Source organism: Gigantopelta aegis, chromosome 2 (genome assembly GCF_016097555.1).
Source record: "Gigantopelta aegis isolate Gae_Host chromosome 2, Gae_host_genome, whole genome shotgun sequence".
NCBI classification, from domain to species: Eukaryota; Metazoa; Mollusca; class Gastropoda; order Neomphalida; family Peltospiridae; genus Gigantopelta; species Gigantopelta aegis.
Window position 1 is genome coordinate 11,830,339 of NC_054700.1, and position 17,678 is coordinate 11,848,016.

The following is a 17,678-nucleotide window of genomic DNA, read 5'->3' on the forward strand; positions in this document are numbered from 1 at the left end:
AGGTATTCTGCCTTTTCACTAACTCTACCTCCCACTATCCTAGATAGCCCCAGATAGTTGACGTGTGTGTGTCCAGGATATCGTGCTTAAAACTTAATTGACTATTGTATTATTGTTAGAGCGGAGAATCTCAGTCACAACTAAACACTACCCCCACTGTCCTAGATAGCCCCAGATAGCTGACGTGTGTGTGTTCAGGATAGCGTGCTTGAACCTTAATGGACTAGTGTTAGAGCGTAGAATCTCACTCACCCCTAAGCACTATCCCCACTGTCCTAGACAGCCTTAGATAACTGGAGTGTGTGTGTGTGTGTTTTGTTTTTTGTTTTTTTGTGTGTGTGTATGTGTGTGTGTGTGTGTGTGCCCAGGATAGCGTGATTGAACCTTAATTGGATAGAGGTACGGAAAATAAATATAACCCTACAGTGTTCCATGTTTATATTTATTTATATTCTGTTCACAAATACGCCACAGAGGCTATCAGATATGTAGCTAGGTCTTAATATACAGAATATATGAGGAATATGATCGACATTAACGAGAAACACGTGTCGTTTTCAAGTGAAAGAGAATTGTGTTGCTTTCTTGTTCCGTGTCTACCTGGCTGAATAGGAAATGTGATACACCGTGAGTCAAAACCATATGCCCTTTCAACAGACGATATTTTTCAAGGTTTGCTTAATGAAAGACGTTATATGCTTACTGAAAGTAGCAATCTGAATTTAGATAATGATAGCTTTTATTTTATGGATCATGTACCTTAATAATTATTGCTAAACGTTTATAATCATAAATTAACAGCTTTCTGTAAATGTTTCTACAATTAATGTTTCTATCCAGAGTACACTGATTTATCCTTCAAGTATGTGTAGAAAAACAAACAAAATTAATTAATTAATTAATTAATTAATTTACTTCTGTCTTTCTTTCTTTCTTTATTATGATTATTAGATAAACAAGAAATTACGAAGAGAGACTAGCCTTTAACGTAGAAATATTACTTCTTAAAGTTGTTTTTGGATTCGCCGTAATGTTTGAGATAAGTAGGTATATGCTGCTGGTTACGCCCCTCTGACCTGTACACAGAGAAACAATATGCCACCGACTAGCAGATGGCACGCGCCGTCCGCCACCATAGGTTTAACAAATAGCATGTGTCGACCAAAGAGAGATAACTGTATTTAAAAATAGTGTTCGACTTGAGGTTACAAGAGTTATTTCCCCTTAACACGAACAGATCCATGCTAGAAAGAAGGGAAAGAAAGGAATGTGTGTGTGACACCCCATCCCATTGCTTTGATGAAACAACGTGTAACTGCAGGTCAACGCTCTAAACTAACCTATGCCTATAATAACTTCATTTTAAACATGAGTACTAGCCTTTACAGGTCCGTTTGATATAAATTTACCTAATGGGTAAATGCAGAGTCGAGACGTAGGACAGTGGTCGATCTAGGATCGATCACCGTCAGTCGTCTAATAGGCTATAGCCGACCAATGCACTACGACAGATATATCAAAGGTATGTCCTGTCCTGTGCACACATCCCTTACTACTATAAAGTAGTGGGTAGCGATAGAAACATGAACTGTTTGACATCTGATAACCAATCACAAATCTAGTCATGGAGTGAAACACACACACACACACACACACACACACACACACACACACACACACAAACAAATCTGTAATGGTTTGGGTTTTTCATTTATTTCTAAAATACAATCACTATAAACAACTACACATATATAAAATAGACACACATTGGGTAACATCGAGAGGCCTTAAGGGCGACATGTGAATAATATTAGTGTTCATTTCTCTTCGTCATCTTCGTCCTCACCATCAGTAACATCATCGGTATCGTCGTCGTTTAGTTCATCCAAATATTCGCTGATTCAGGAATGATACTGATTTAATTTAGAACCAATCTGTGGTCTGACATCTGTTGGGATTCAAATACTGTAGAATTTTTTCTCGTGCTGGGGCCTTTGGCAAAATAATGCATATATGTCAGAAAGTGAGAGTACGTGTCTTTAAATATCTTCCATTGTAAAGTCTTCGTCTTTCTTTCGATGGCATCTTGGGACATGCTTTTTTCTTCGTAGCGTTTCCTCTTGCTTTCGAAATAGACACGACTGATGTCGAATTCACACTCGATCGGGTGAAGGCTCTTCTTCGTTTGCCTCTTCGCACGATTTAAATCGCAGATGTCGCTGCAAGTCACTCCTGTCTTTAAAGACCAGACAAAACGTATCGCAAGACTGCATCCTCTTGACATTTTTTCAGATAGCGTTCTACCTCATCATCGTCTTCGTCGTCACTTTCGTAGGCGGTTATGCCTGGTAATTGTCTCTCGAATGCGTCCCTTTACATGGTTTGCACGAAAAGCTCTTTCTTCGACGGTGATTGCAAACTCTTCTGAGACATTCGCTGTTACGTTCGTACTTTTATACCATTCGGATGGCCCCGTCTCTAAACCGTTAGGTCGAAGGCGCCAGTGTTCGGGCGTGGTCGGTTTCAAGTCCACCAAGAGATGTCCGTAGGGCCTCTGGGTAACTTCCTCAAACCGTTGCATCAAATGACGAGTATTTCCAGGATACATCTGCTGTTCCAAGGCCAGAACTTGTTGCTTGTCGATGGGGTTGTTGAACAGCACCAAGTAATGGCAGTTTCTTCTCTGCGTCGGGTATTTGCTGTGATACAAGTTCTGGTTGATGGCAATCACCGAGAGGTTTTTGTGGTGGCTTCCTTCTGTGAACAGGTCGGTGATGCGAGGATCTTTGCCAACTGTAGACATCAGGTCGTCCAACACGATGAAATTTCCAACTCTGGTATGCCTTGAACAAATTTCACTCGAACGGTTGCCCCAATAATGTCGTAGAGAGGTTGCCATCGTTTGTAGAGCCAGATGATGCGTTGAGGCGATGGGATCTTACCATCCCTTAGCAGTTTGTACACCAACAATTTCTTTTCACACGAAGTGGGTCCCGACACGATCACGGTGAACAGATATATCAGCTTAGATGGTGGCTGCTGCTGCTGGTGCTTTTGCTGGTGCTTTTGCTGCTGTTGTTGCTGCTGCTGGGAAGTTTTTTTTCAAATTCCAAGAGTACATGCCGAGTTAGATCGTGGGTCCAACAATATTTATTTTCACAAATGTGACACTGATTCATGGTCTTGTCTGTTCAGATACTCGACGTGAAATGACGTTGTCTGGCTCTTGTGATTCCTTTTATAGTCTGTTTAGAAATGCTTCTGCCGTTTCGGGGCTTTCGAACCTGTACCACTTTGTTGTTGTTGTTTCCGTTTCTGTTCGGCCTTGGCCTGCTCTACACCTGTTGCGTTGGGGAGACCATGACCACATTTGGTGCCGGGGGCTTATTCTGTTTCTCGTTTTCTTTTTTCCACGTGGGATCGTAGAGTTCGAGGAAATTAGGCGATGTTACCCATTACTCTTTTGTTTATACTCTGTACAATTTTGCGCATGCGCACAAAGATGTAGTTTAAATTTGTGTGATATGTACCCCCATCCCAAAGTATAGCTCATGCACGGTTCAGGGCCATCCTTACATTAATAACAATCAAAACGCGTTATTCACATGTTTCTTTTACAAAACTAATCGTAGCACACCCAAGCAATACGTGTTTAATGTCTGAACACATTGTTAATGTAAGGACATCTCGGGGATAGCCTGTTATGTTCCATCACAGGATCGTCCGACTTCTTCCATCCCTTAGGCGCGTAGTCCACAACAGTAACAGAGGACGGCATCGCGGTTTCTCGTGTAGAAGAAACCGGCCTTGGCGAGTTCCCTCGGTCTCTGGCTCATCTGGAGGGGCTAGCGACCAAAAGTGTAGAGTCGTCTGTAGAATCCTCTCATTTCGGGACGATGGCAGAACAAGTAATGTCTCGAAAGGCCATCCTATTCGTTATCGGCGTCGTAGGCAACATCGTAGGCAGCGTCCGTTTTATATTCTTGAGAAGCATCCGTCTGATCCATGGATTCTTCATCCACGATGTCGAGGGTTTCACGGGTATCCATGGGTTGTTCGTCCACGAGTTCACCGGGTTCACGAGCAGCGTCCATTTGATCCGTGAAATTTTCTTCTGGTTTGGTAGCCACTCTTTTGCATTTGATCGTGTGTCTTTTGGACATTTGCATACCGCTGCTACAACTGTTACTGTTGCTCACCATTCTCAAATATCCCGAAGCCATTTGGAGCGTTCGTCTTCTCTCTACAACGGTCGACTGACGAATGACGCACAGTTCTAAAATCTAAGATTTTATACACAATGTCTAGGGTTTTCCTCTGACGTCACAACTCCGAACATGTCTGGGTACGTCTAATATCTCGGGTTGCATTCCAAACATGTCATGGCTCCCATGTCGCTAGTTCCAAGCACAGAGGGACACCTTTCTTGGTGGAAAAACTGGCGAATGTGGGTAGCAATGTCGCCATTAGGTAGTATACATGCGTCTGAAACGTTTATGGTCTGAACACATTGTTAATAGAGGGGATTCTCAATCAGAATCTGTAATGTTAGCACAATGGATTGTCATTGTTAATCCACTGAAAGCACGTGGCTTATTGTTTACACAATGGTTTATTTGAATATTCTGGTTTGATGCAGTTGGTATATTAGGACTATACTTCTTAGTGTGGCGCTTAAGGCTATCTTTTCTGGTAAAAGACAATTCACAATGATCAAAATCAAACTGTTTGGTGCCATGAATAGTCTTCTGGTGACGTGTGGGCTTTCCTGGAGAAGGTTATTCCACACTTATCACAGCGGATTAAACTCATTTTATAAGTAAATGGTTGTGCACAGTCTACACGATCCTCGTCAAACTGACGAACGTGAATGGCAATGTCCCCCATCCACAGTTTAGCCACGACGTAGACGTTACCGCCAAGGTCTATTTGACATTTCGTTTCATTTTCTTCGTTTTTGCCAAGGCCCTCTGTAGTGCTTGTGTTATATCCCGATGCCATTTACAACGCAAGGAGACACAATAGCGTCAAGATCATCAAATGTTCGTCGCATCTCTAGCAACTGTTCTTAGCGAATGCCGAGAGTTCTAAATCTTTATATATATATATATATATATATATATATATATATATATATATATATATATATATATATATATATAGCGCCTATGTAGCGTCCCCACGCTATCTCGAGGTCAAGACATGTCTGAACACGTTGTGGGATAACTCATGGCCTCGTCGTATATGGGCACGTTTCAAATCTTTTCCTCCCCTGATGTGCACAGCTGTCAACCCCATTAAAAGTCTCAACACCATCGATGACGTCTCAACCTTATATGGGCATGGACTGTTCCCCCGACGTTACCGAGGCCGACATCTGGGTTTCCTGAGGTCATGTTCCAACGCACAGCTATAGTTAATGGCATGTTCCCCGGATGTCAGTCAGCAGCCAAAGCCATTAACCCCACGCTATCAGATCTTGTCATCCGATAGTCATTAACGACTTCCGCATCATTTGTTTCCTGTATAGACCCCCGAGAGCTGCCAAATTCATTCGCAAAGGTCACCAAGGTCAGATGACAGCTGCCATAGCCATTAACCCACTCGAAGTAGGTCAAGGTTAGCGTCCTCACGCAGTGACGTCAAACCCCACGCTTAGAGATCAGCTAATCAAAAGAGGCCACCCCCCAGATGTCAACTAATCAGAACGCAGGACAGGTCACGTGACCTAGCTCATTTGCATACATGGTGCTCAAGTGCCGTCCCTACTACTTACACACACACGCCTGGGTGTCCTCAATCTCACGATTGGTTGCGCTCGTGTATATTGTTTTCACCCGAGCAACTAATCGTGAGATTTCGGACATTATCATATACCTACAACCAGAAATATATTTAAAGGGACATACCCAAGTTTTTAAACACTAAGGCATATTTTTCACCTAGACCCTAGTTTCAACTCGTAAAAATGGACACTGAGTTTGGTTAATTTACAGACATGTAACACATTTGGATACATCAGAGTGAAATAAGAGTCTGTGACGCTGAACTACCCTTAGAGATAGACTAAAACGCGACACAATAACCATTACTTCTCAGACGCACGTGCGATTTTAAAAATATGAAAAATGCATTTTGTGGTATTAGAAACACCAGGATGACCATAAACACTTCGGTTGTACGGAAATGGATAATCTAAAAAAAAAAAAATATATAAGTAATGTTTGATTTCAGTAATCATAAACGGCTCTAATAGTGAAAAATATGCCTTAGTATTTAAAGACTAGGGTTTGCCCCTTTAAAAAAGAGAGAAAAACGTGACTGTCCCAAACCAGATACCTAGCTGATTGTGACTTAAAATAAAGATCCTGTCCGGAAGATCCCAAGAGATTTCATGTTCTTTATTTGTATGGCAAATGTTGGTACGGCAGTAAAAACGAATGAATGAAGGAAATGGTTTATTTACCGACGTACTCAACACATTTTATTTACTGTTATATGGCGTCGTACATATGGTTAACGATCACACAGATATTGAGAGAGGAAACCCACTGTCACCACTTTATGGGCTAGTCTTTTCGATTAGCAACAAAGGATCTTTTATATGCACTATCCCATTGACAGGATAGCACATGCCACGGACTTTGATGTGGTGCACTGACTGGAGCGAGAAATAGCCCAATGGGCCCACGCTGATGGCGATCGATCCCAAACCGACCACGCATCAATCGAGCGATTTACCACTGGGCTACGTCTCGTCTCCGGCAGTAACGATTACCTTTCACCCTAACCTCCACACCCCACGAACGTCCGTGATATTTTGCACGTTTTGTTGACGGCTCTGTGTATCTATAAAACAACTTGGATAACTATAACAACACTGAGATTCAAAACGACTCTAGACTCCAAACTAAGTGGTGTAACTGAAAGGGTGTCTGTCTTCAATAGTCAATTTTTCTTTTACTAGTATATGGACGAATATTCATTCTGCTCCAGTATTGGCGTCTACTGAAATACATTAGGACATGCTCTCTGTATTCCTGTTCAAATAACACCATATTGTTTTGAAACCAAAATTATTTAACAGGGATATGACATTCAAAGATTCATTAAAGCTTTCGAAACGTTTTATTGCAGACATTTAGAAAGAAAGAAATGTTTTATCCAACGACGCACTCAACACATTTTATTTACGGTTATATGGCGTCAGACATATGGTTAAGGACCACAAATATATTGAGAGAGGAAACCCGCTGTCGCCACTTCATGAGCTAGAGCTACTCTTTTTGATAAGCAGCAAGGAATCTTTAATATGCACCATCGCACAGACAGGGTAGTAAATACCACGGCCTTTGATATACCAGTCGTGGTACACAAGCTGGAACGAGAAATAATCCAATGGGTCCACCGACGGGGATCGATCCCAGACTGACCGCGCATTGAGCGAGCGCTTTACGACTGGGCTACGTCCCACCCAGGCAGACATTTAGAGGCTGATTTCAGATATGACGTATCTCTGACTAAAATAATGTCTGATTATATACACGAGTGTGATCTTATACACATCTTTTCATCTTTTTGGTGAAAATATTGTAAATACTTTTCATAATTAAGATGAAAAACATATTTTGTTTAACGACACCACCAGAGCACATTGATTTATTAATCACCGGCTATTGGATGTCAAACATTTGGTAATTTTGACAGATAGTCTAGGAAACCTGCCACATCTTTCCATTAGTAGCAAGGGATCTTTTATATGCAGTATCCCACAGGCATGATAGAGCATACCACGACCTTTGATATACCAGTCGTGGTGGACTGGCTGGAACGAGAAATGACTCAAAGGGTCCACCGACTAAGATGACAAGAACGGACGTGGTAACTATATGCTGTGCTCGTATCGGGTGACGCGGCTTGTGAAGGATATTTTCACCGCTCGCAAATACCTGATATCACCACAGTTGTCTGGAAATATGTCCACAGATTTAAATTGATCAAAACAGTATTTTAAGGGGCAGTCCTGCAGACCGATCAGGAAAGATGTGTAGTCCTGGGAAAGGACGGTCCACCTATATACAAGGAAAGAAATGTTTTATTTAACGACGCACTCGACACATTTTATTTACAGTTATATGGCTTCAGATATATGGTTAAGGACCACACAAATTTTGAGAGGAAACCCGCTGTCGCCACTTCATGGGCTACTCTTTTCGATTAGTAGCAAGGGATCTTTTATATGCACATCCCACAGACAGGATAGTACATGCCACAGCCTTTGTTACACCGGTTGCGGAGCACTGGCTGGAACGAGAAATAGCCCAATGGGCCTACCGACGGGGAACGATCCTAGATCAGGCGAGCGTTGTACCACTGAGCTACGTGCCGCCCCTACTTATAAACAAAGCACACGGCAGTGCTTCTCGGAAGCAGTCACGACCTGGCTAAAACGGGATAGCACATACCAAAGGATTTGATATACCAGTCGTGATGTGCGTATGTGTATATACTGAATTCGTTAACCTGAATTCAGAAGTTAGAGGGCGATCGTCCTATAAACAAAACGTTTGTTCTGTCTGATCCCATTCCTTTTAGTTCTTGTTCTTTTTTTGTCTAATTTGTTATGATTTACTTTTTATTTTTATTATTAGATGGTTGGAAGGGTAATCCGTTGGTTTTCAGTTCATTTGTTTTCTTGACTTTGCAAAACTAACTTAGAACATTAGAAACAGTGTTTCTAGGAATACCAAAAACAACATTTTCTTTCCTCGAAATGTTTCTTCTTTAATTATAACAGCCCTGTTAATTATAACGCACGTACAACCACTACACAACACCACACAACACAATTCAATACAATAAAGATAAATACTACCTTTATTGTAACGTTTACATCTTCACATTGTTAATGTCAAGAGTAAATGTTGCCAGGAAAAAAAAACCCCAGACATAAACTAGTTGATACCTACAACAGCTGAAACACCACACACATCTGCATTTATATATTAGAAACATCCCATATATATATATATATATATATATATATATATATATATATATATACATACTCTTAAAAAAGTAGGGGAACCTGAAATATTAATGTTAATATCAACTATTAGGCCGAACATACGTTTTGACCACAGACATCCTAGTAAAGAGACCGGCCTCGGTGGCGTCGTGGCAGGCCATCGGTCTACAGGCTGGTAGGTACTGGGTTCGGATCCCAGTCGAGGCATGGAATTTTTAATCCAGATACCGACTCCAAACCCTGAGTGAGTGCTCCGCAAGGCTCAATGGGTAGGTGTAAACCACTTGCACCGACCAGTGATCCATAACTGGTTCAACAAAGGCCATGGTTTGTGCTATCCTGCCTGTGGGAAGCGCAAATAAAAGATCCCTTGCTGCCTGTCGTAAAAAAGAGTAGCCTATGTGGCGACAGCGGGTTTCCTCTAAAAAAATCTGTGTGGTCCTTAACCATATGTCTGACGCCATATAACCGTAAATAAAATGTGTTGAGTGCGTCGTTAAATAAAACACTTCTTTCTTTTCCTAGTAAAGAACGTTGAGGTCTGTTTATCAACACACCTAAACACATTCCATAGTTTACACATGCATCACGCAGTTGCCCCATACACGTGCGTGGGGTGTCATTATCTCGATTTTGACAATTTCCAGGAAGGTCGATTAATCACTGTGGAACATTATTTCTGTCAATCTTTTTTTCATTCTGTTGATCATACAGTTGTTATTGTTTTGTTTTTAGTCATTTTTATTGTTTGAATTTGCGATTTACTGATCACTTTTAAAATTCACTTTTGACCCCAATCGTCCTTCAAGATCTTTGGTGGTCATAAAACCTACTGTAATACTGAACTACCGGTTGTAATGTTTGCCCAATTAATTCACTATTATCATATAACCATTCACCACAGCTAATATACCTTACAATTTTGGCAATTGTAAATTCTTATTAGAGTTCCCCTACTTGTTTTGAAGAGTATATATATAATTATACAACGGATATCAGTAGATAAAGACTCCAGCTGTCTCTAGACTCAGGAACAAGAGCTGTTGGTCTCTGGTTTTTTTTTTATTCCTGTATTATTGATTATATGATGCATTTTGATATGGGCAAGTATATTAACACTAAACTGTATTAATACCAAACTGTTAATTCTATGGCAGAGTGGTTAACATTGCGTGCAGTCGATTGTAATACGAATAAGTTCGAATCCAGCAAATTGCCTGGGTTTTTTTTAATATTTAGTTTAGATTCAAGACGTTCGGTTGTTTGGATTGATCTTGCTCCATTTCCATGTATGTAAAACGTGTATTTTGTGTATTTGACAGACAAAGCAAGACACTGATACACAGATGCACGCAGACAAACATATACAATCACAACACAGACAGTAGCATGTGATAATGATAAAATATCTTCGAGACGAAATACATCACTTAGAAATAGTCAAACTACAAAAGAAGCCAAATTATGTCAGGAAGCCATGTTTGTAATACCCACCTGTGATAGCAATGCTGGACACACTACACAACCAGTGTGTGATAGGGTCCACTGACAAAACAAAAAATAGCATAACTATCATATTTAAGCACTATTATATTAAATGTTTTCTTAACTAACTTGGGGTTGATAATTCGAGTAATGTTGCATATAAGAAGGAAGGAAATAGTTTATTTACCGACGCACTCAACACATTTTATTTACGGTTATATGGCGTCGGACATATGGTTGAGGACCAAACAGATTTTGAGAGGAAACCCGCTGTCGCCACTTAATGGGCTACACCTTTACGATTAGCAGCAAGGGATCGTTTATATGCACCATCCCACAGACAGGGTAGCACATAGCACAGCCTTTGATGTACCAGTCGTGGTGCACTGGCCGGAGCGAGAAATAGCCCAATGGGCCCACTGACGGGGATCGATCCCAAACCGACCGCGCATCAAGCGAGCGCTTTACCACTGGGCTACGTCTCGCCCCTGTTGCATATAAGACCACTATGTTATCTGATGAAGAACATACGCTAAACACACGAATCTGTCCTTTGGACATTTGGCTTGAGCTTAAAATCCGAAGACATGCCCATTCCTGTTATATACTGGATTGTAATACGTCATAAGAATCCATACAAGAAGAGATACATCGCGGGGTCCAGCAAATACACCACCAAATACTTGCTCAAAGAGTAACCATTATCCTGACCACTAACAAGGATGACCTTTTTAGGTATTGCCAGTCTTCGAGACAAGTGGTATTAATCGCATGTGACCGGCCTCAGTGGCGTCGTCGTTAGGCCATCGGTCTACAGGCTGGTAGGTACTGGGTTCGGATCCCAGTCGAGGCATGGGATTTTTAATCCAAATACCGACTCCAAACCCTGAGTGAGTGTTCCGCAAGGCTCAATGGGTAGGTGTAAACCACTCGCACCGACCATAACTGGTTCAACAAAGGCCATGGTTTGTGCTATCCTGCCTACGGGAAGCGCAAATAAAAGATCCCTTGCTGCTAATCGGAAGAGTAGCCCATTTTGTGGCGACAGCGGGTTTCCTCTCAAAATCTGTGTGGTCCTTAACCATATGTCTGACGCCATATAACCGTAAATAAAATGTGTTGAGTGCGTCGTTAAATAAAACATTTCTTTCTTTCTTTCTAATCGCATGTGACCGGCCTCGGTGGCGTCGTGGTTAGGCCATCGGTCTACAGGCTGGTAGGTACTGGGTTCGGATCCCATTCAAGGCATGGGATTTTTTATCCAGATACCGACTCCAAACCCTGAGTGAGTGTTCCGCAAGGCTCATTGGGTAGGTGTGAACCACTTGCACCGACCAGTGATCCATAACTGGTTCAACAAAGACCATTGTTTGTGCTATCCTGCCTGTGGGAAGCGCAAATAAAAGATTCCTTGCTGCTATTCGGAAAGAGTAGCCCATGAAGTGGCGACAGCGGGTTTCCTCTCAAAATCTGTGTGGTCCTTAACCATATGTCTGACGCCATATAGCCGTAAATAAAATGTATTGAGTGCGTCGTTAAATAAAACATTTATTTCTTTCTTTCTTTAATCGCATGTGAATTGTCAAGGGTTCCAAAGATTTACTTGAAATCATTCACTCTCAATCCAGACCAAGTTCACTAATATTAACAAATGTTATTTTTTAACATTATACACAACAATCTCCCGTGACAACCTGAAGGAAAAAATCCATTCGTTAACAAGCGGAACGTTTGTTACAAAGAACGGTGAACGCAGATACATGTCCATTCTAATCTTCCACGGATCTGGACAATTCGTAAAGATCGAGAGTGAATCCAGACTACAGTATACTCAGGCAGACATATAACCTATTACTTTACTCTTCGCTATATTGACGATCTTATATCAGTCAATAACAGCAGGATTACAGATTACCTTCCATTGATTTACTCACGAGTGTTTGAAATAAATAATTAAAAAAAAAAAAATATATATATATATATATATATATATATATATATATATATATATATATATACATATATATATATATATATATATATATATATATATATATATATATATATATATATATATATATATATATATATATATATATATATATATATCTGAAGGTATTAGATCAGTTTCACACCTCGATCTATGCATAGAGATTCAAAGCAACACAGATCTCCAAACTAAGCTGTATGAAAAAAAGGGATGACTTCAACTTTCCAATAGTCAATTATCCCTTTATGTCGAGCAATATACCTTCTACTCCAGCTTTTGGTTCCTACATATCACAACTTCTAAGATACCTTAGAACATGCTCCCAATAATTCTGAATAAAAAATATTATTGGTAGTAAATCCTAAGGCAGAGATGAATTTAATTGTAGAATGCAGGGAACTGCATTTAAGGACATCTGATTTTCAACATTTTACGGGGCTGCATACCCCTAAAACCCTTGGAAACTTTGCTTTGCTCCCTCGATCTCAGTCAGCTCCCCCCCCCCCCCCCACCCCCAATGTCTACTTCCTTCCGCAGTGCCTGTAAGAGATTGGTGTTTCCGACAATAACCCCGCCCCCCCCCCCCCCCCCCCCCGACAGTTCCCACCTTGGATCCATCTCGGTGGGTGGCACGATCTATCACCCCTGATGAACTGGCTTGGCCGTTAGTTTCAGCTTTAAACCGATTGTAACACGGTGATTGATGGTGAGATTCGAACCTATTCCAGACACTACTGAGTTTGCTTTTGATTTTTTCTCCTCAAAGACAGAGATCAATCGTCGAGAGCAGCAGCTGACCCACTGCGTTCAGGAGAACAAGACGTTCTAGAGTGAACAAGACGCTCTGAGCGAACAGATCGCCCAGCTCAGTTTTCACATAGTCATAGAGAGGAAACCCGCTTCATTTGTCCATTAGTAGCAAGGGATCTTTTATGTGCGCCATCCCATATACAGGATAGCACATACCACGGCGATATATGACGTGCACGTGGATGGGGCATAAACACATTTTAAAAATGTATATAGAATATATTTGTTATGGTGTTTTTTTTTGGTTCCACGTGGACAGTTTTTCTACCAGAAAGAAATTTTTGGGTATGGCGCTATGGAATTGGTTGCAACCACAATCAACGGTGTGTGTGTGTGTGTGTGTGTGTGTGTGTGTGTGTGTGTGTGATGAGCCTCCCGAAGAAAGAAAAAGGGTTATGTTTAAGGGTTAGTGTTAAGGAAATAATACAGTAATGATAAAAGTAATTAATTTTGTCAAAAAGTTAACTATTTGGGTGTGGCTCCATACCCGTTTTACCCACTGGCAGAAGCACTGGTGGGGTTCTAGTCCCTCCCGCTTCATCCCTCTGATTCCTATTTCTATGTAAAAGCCAGTAGAATACACACCCTGGACCTTCCCTACATCCGCTATTGTTTGTAGGCCCTAGGCATTCACGTAACAACCCTATTCTCGTGTACGTTTTTGCTTCCGGGGACGGGACGTAGCCCAGTAGTCCATTGGGCTATTTCTCGTTCCGTCCAGTGCACCACGGCTGGTATACCAAAGACCGTGGTATATTACTACCCTCTGTGTGGGATGGTGCATATAAAGAGTAGCCCATCAAGTGGCGATAGCGGGTTTCCTCTCTCAATATCTGTGTAGTCCTCAACCATAAGTCCGACGCCATATAACCGTAAATAAAATGTGTTGAGTGCGTCGTTAAATAAAACATCCCCTTCCTTCCTTTTCGTTTTCCTGTTTCGCATTCCGTTTGTGGCGTCACACAAAGAAGTAACCGAGTATTATCATAGTACTGTATCTCCCAACACAATCCACGTTTTCTATCGCACGGCTGTGACGTCAGCAAAACACCGTATTCAGTTGGGTCCGATGAGCTTTATTACATTTACAGGTCGAGTTCGGGTCGACCTCGCCAATGTGACCGGGTTTTAATCAGTCGTTACGCTGAGTGTATGACCACAGCCCAGACAAAACCAAACCATAACTGTTGACTGTTCCTTTTGACGTGTTATCTTCCTGAATGTGAGTATGGTTATTCCTTTCTGTACGTTTCTCGACAGGCTGTGTATTATTATACGTTGTGCAGTGTCGGTTGTTGTGTAACGGCTATAAATAGCACACAGCGTTGAGATTAATAATAACCGAAGCAGCGTGGTGTATGATAAATCGCAATATACCATTGTATGTGAATAACAAACACTGCGTTTTTGTTTGGTGGTGTAACAAGAAGTATATTGGGTATCAGCCGTGAGATTTTTTTTTTTTTAGAAGAAATATAATATTTATTATTATTATAATTATTATTATAGTATTGTTATTCATTAGTTTATGTCAGTTATTCGCGCGCGTGTTGTAACAAAGGATCAAAGAACAAAAGAAAGAAAGAAGTGTTTTATTTAACGATGCACTCAACACATTTTATTTACGGTTATATGGCGTCAGACATGGTTAAGGACCACACAGATTTTTAGAGGAAACCCGCTGTCGCCACATAGGCTACTCTTTTACGACAGGCAGCAAGCGATCTTTTATTTGCGCTTCCCACAGGTAGGATAGCACAAACCATGGCCTTTGTTGAACCAGTTATGGATCACTGGTCGGTGCAAATGGTTTACACCTACCCATTGAGCCTTGCGGAGCACTCACTCAGGGTTTGGAGTCGGTATCTGGATTAAAAATCCCATGCCTCGACTGGGATCCGAACCCAGTACCTACCAGCCTGTAGACAGATGGTCTAACCACTACGCCACCGAGGCCAGTGATCAAAGAACAGAAAACATATACGGGGTAGGCGTAGCCTGGGAGTGAGGTTCGAACCCCCGGTTCTCCACTGAGATTAAAACGTGTGCTTTTTTTGTGACAGACAGACAGATAGTTTATTAAAGTCTCACCTCATTACAACAAAATAAAAAATACAACATATACATACAATCAATAAAAGTAATAAAATTGTAATGAGCCACTCTATACTGAGTTACGAGAGACTATTGAATAAAAACATCTAAAGAAGAAAAAAAAAAAAAAAAAAAAAAAAAGAACAAATATACAGCTAAAACAATTGCAGCACAGATAAAACAATATTTTTTTTTTTTTTTTTTTTTATTATTTTTTTTTTTTATTATTTTTATTATTAATTTTTTTTTTATTATTATTATTATTATTTTTTTTTTATTATTATTATTATTTTTTTTTTTATTATTATTATTATTTTTTTTTTTTTTGTGTGTGTGTGTGTGTGTGTGTGTTACAGTGCAGTATTAGGCTTTTCATATAGGTTTCCGGAAAATATAGTTAGAAAAGGTCCATTTGGTTGGTATTCGACCACCCCTCGGCCCCTTGGTTCCGTACACGGTACGCCCCTGAAAACATACTAATATTAGGGCGGCGCTTACCTCAAGTGTACTTTCACCCTTTAAATGAGAAAATTCAAATTACGTAAAGTTTATGTGTATACAGTTATTTATCACAGTGGACCCATTCTCCGATTTTATTCCCGTCCCAAAGAGTGCCCCACGACTGATATATCAAAGGCCGTAGTATGCCCTTGCCTGTCTGTGAGAAAGTGCATATAAAAGATTACTTGCTGATAACGGTGAAATGTAGCGGGATTCCATTGAAGGCTATGTGTTACAATTACCAAATGTTTGACATCCAATAGCCGATGTTTAATAAACGAATATGCTCTAGTGGTGTCGTTAAATAAAACAAACTTTAACTTTATTTATTACAAGTAAATGTTAAAAATATACAAATCAACAAATACATTACTTGCAACTGTGCAGATAGCTGAGTTGTGTGTCCAGGACAGCGTGCTTGAACCTTAATTGGATATAAAGTTAAAGCTAGAGCACATTGATTTTATTAATCATCGGCTATTGGATGTCAAACATTTGGGAATTCTGACACATAGTCATGAGAGGAAACCCGCTATATTTTTCCTAATGCAGCAAGGTATCATTTAAACGGGTGTAGGAAGGTGCCATAAAGTGTGTTGTGTGTGTGTGGGGGGGGGGGGGGGGGGGAGAAGGCAGCACACACACACACATACACACAAATACATGTATAAATATTTTTTTTTTTAAACATCGCTGCTGCTACTAAGTGGGGGGGGGGGGGAGGGGCTGCCACATGCCGACCCCCACCTCGTGTGCTCCGCCAGTGTTTTATTTGCACTTTGCCACATATATAAGGACGAAAATAAGTTGAATGAATGAATAAATGTATGAATGAATGAATGAATGAATGAATGAATGTGTTGTGCTTGTTTACAATAATTGTCTAGTTGTGGGAGTGGCAGTCCTTCCGTGCACAGATGACGCATGATGTAGCTCCCGGGGGAGTGGCTGTCCACTTACTGACAAATGAAAACACCTCGAGCTACGAGTCACGAATGACACTCAGTTAAAGACTTTCACAAATAGTCGAGTTTTGATTGTGGCAGAGGCCTTTGTCGTTCAGAATTATTGAATGGCAGAGATAACAAACGATTATAACTAATAGGCTCCCTATCTGTCTTTGTACACAACAGCTAAAAACCTTGTTTTAAATGTAAAATACCCACAACAACAATTACTACTACTACTACTACCACCAATAATTTTACTACTACTACTACTACTACTACTACTACTACTACTACCACTACTACTACTACTACTACTACTACTACTACTACTACTACTACTACTACTACTACTACTACTACTACTACTACTACTACTACTACTACTACTACTACTACTACTACTACTACTACTACTACTACTACTACTACTACTACTACTACTACTACTACTACTACTACTACTATTACTACTACTACTACTACTACTACTACTACTACTACTACTACTACTACTACTACTACTACTACTACTACTACTACTACTACTACTACTACTACTACTACTACTACTACTACTACTACTACTACTACTACTACTACTACTACTACTACTACTACTACTACTACTACTACTACTACTACTACTACTACTACTACTACTACTACTACTACTACTACTACTACTACTACTACTACTACTACTACTACTACTACTACTACTACTACTACTACTACTACTACTACTACTACTACTACTACTACTACTACTACTACTACTACTACTACTACTACTACTACTACTACTACTACTACTACTACT

At 40.5% G+C, this 17,678-nt stretch overlaps 1 protein-coding gene across 1 annotated transcript in view; it reads left to right on the forward strand.

Annotated features, from left to right (window-relative positions):
- The first annotated feature begins 14,347 nt into the window (after positions 1-14,347).
- The window catches only part of LOC121376833 (ankyrin repeat and SOCS box protein 8-like), a 10,572-nt gene continuing 7,241 nt past the window's right edge, over positions 14,348-17,678 (forward strand). Inside the window, exon 1 of the mRNA XM_041504621.1 lies at positions 14,348-14,535. The gene's annotated coding sequence lies outside the window, so the exon portion shown is untranslated. The remainder of the gene's footprint in view (positions 14,536-17,678) is intronic.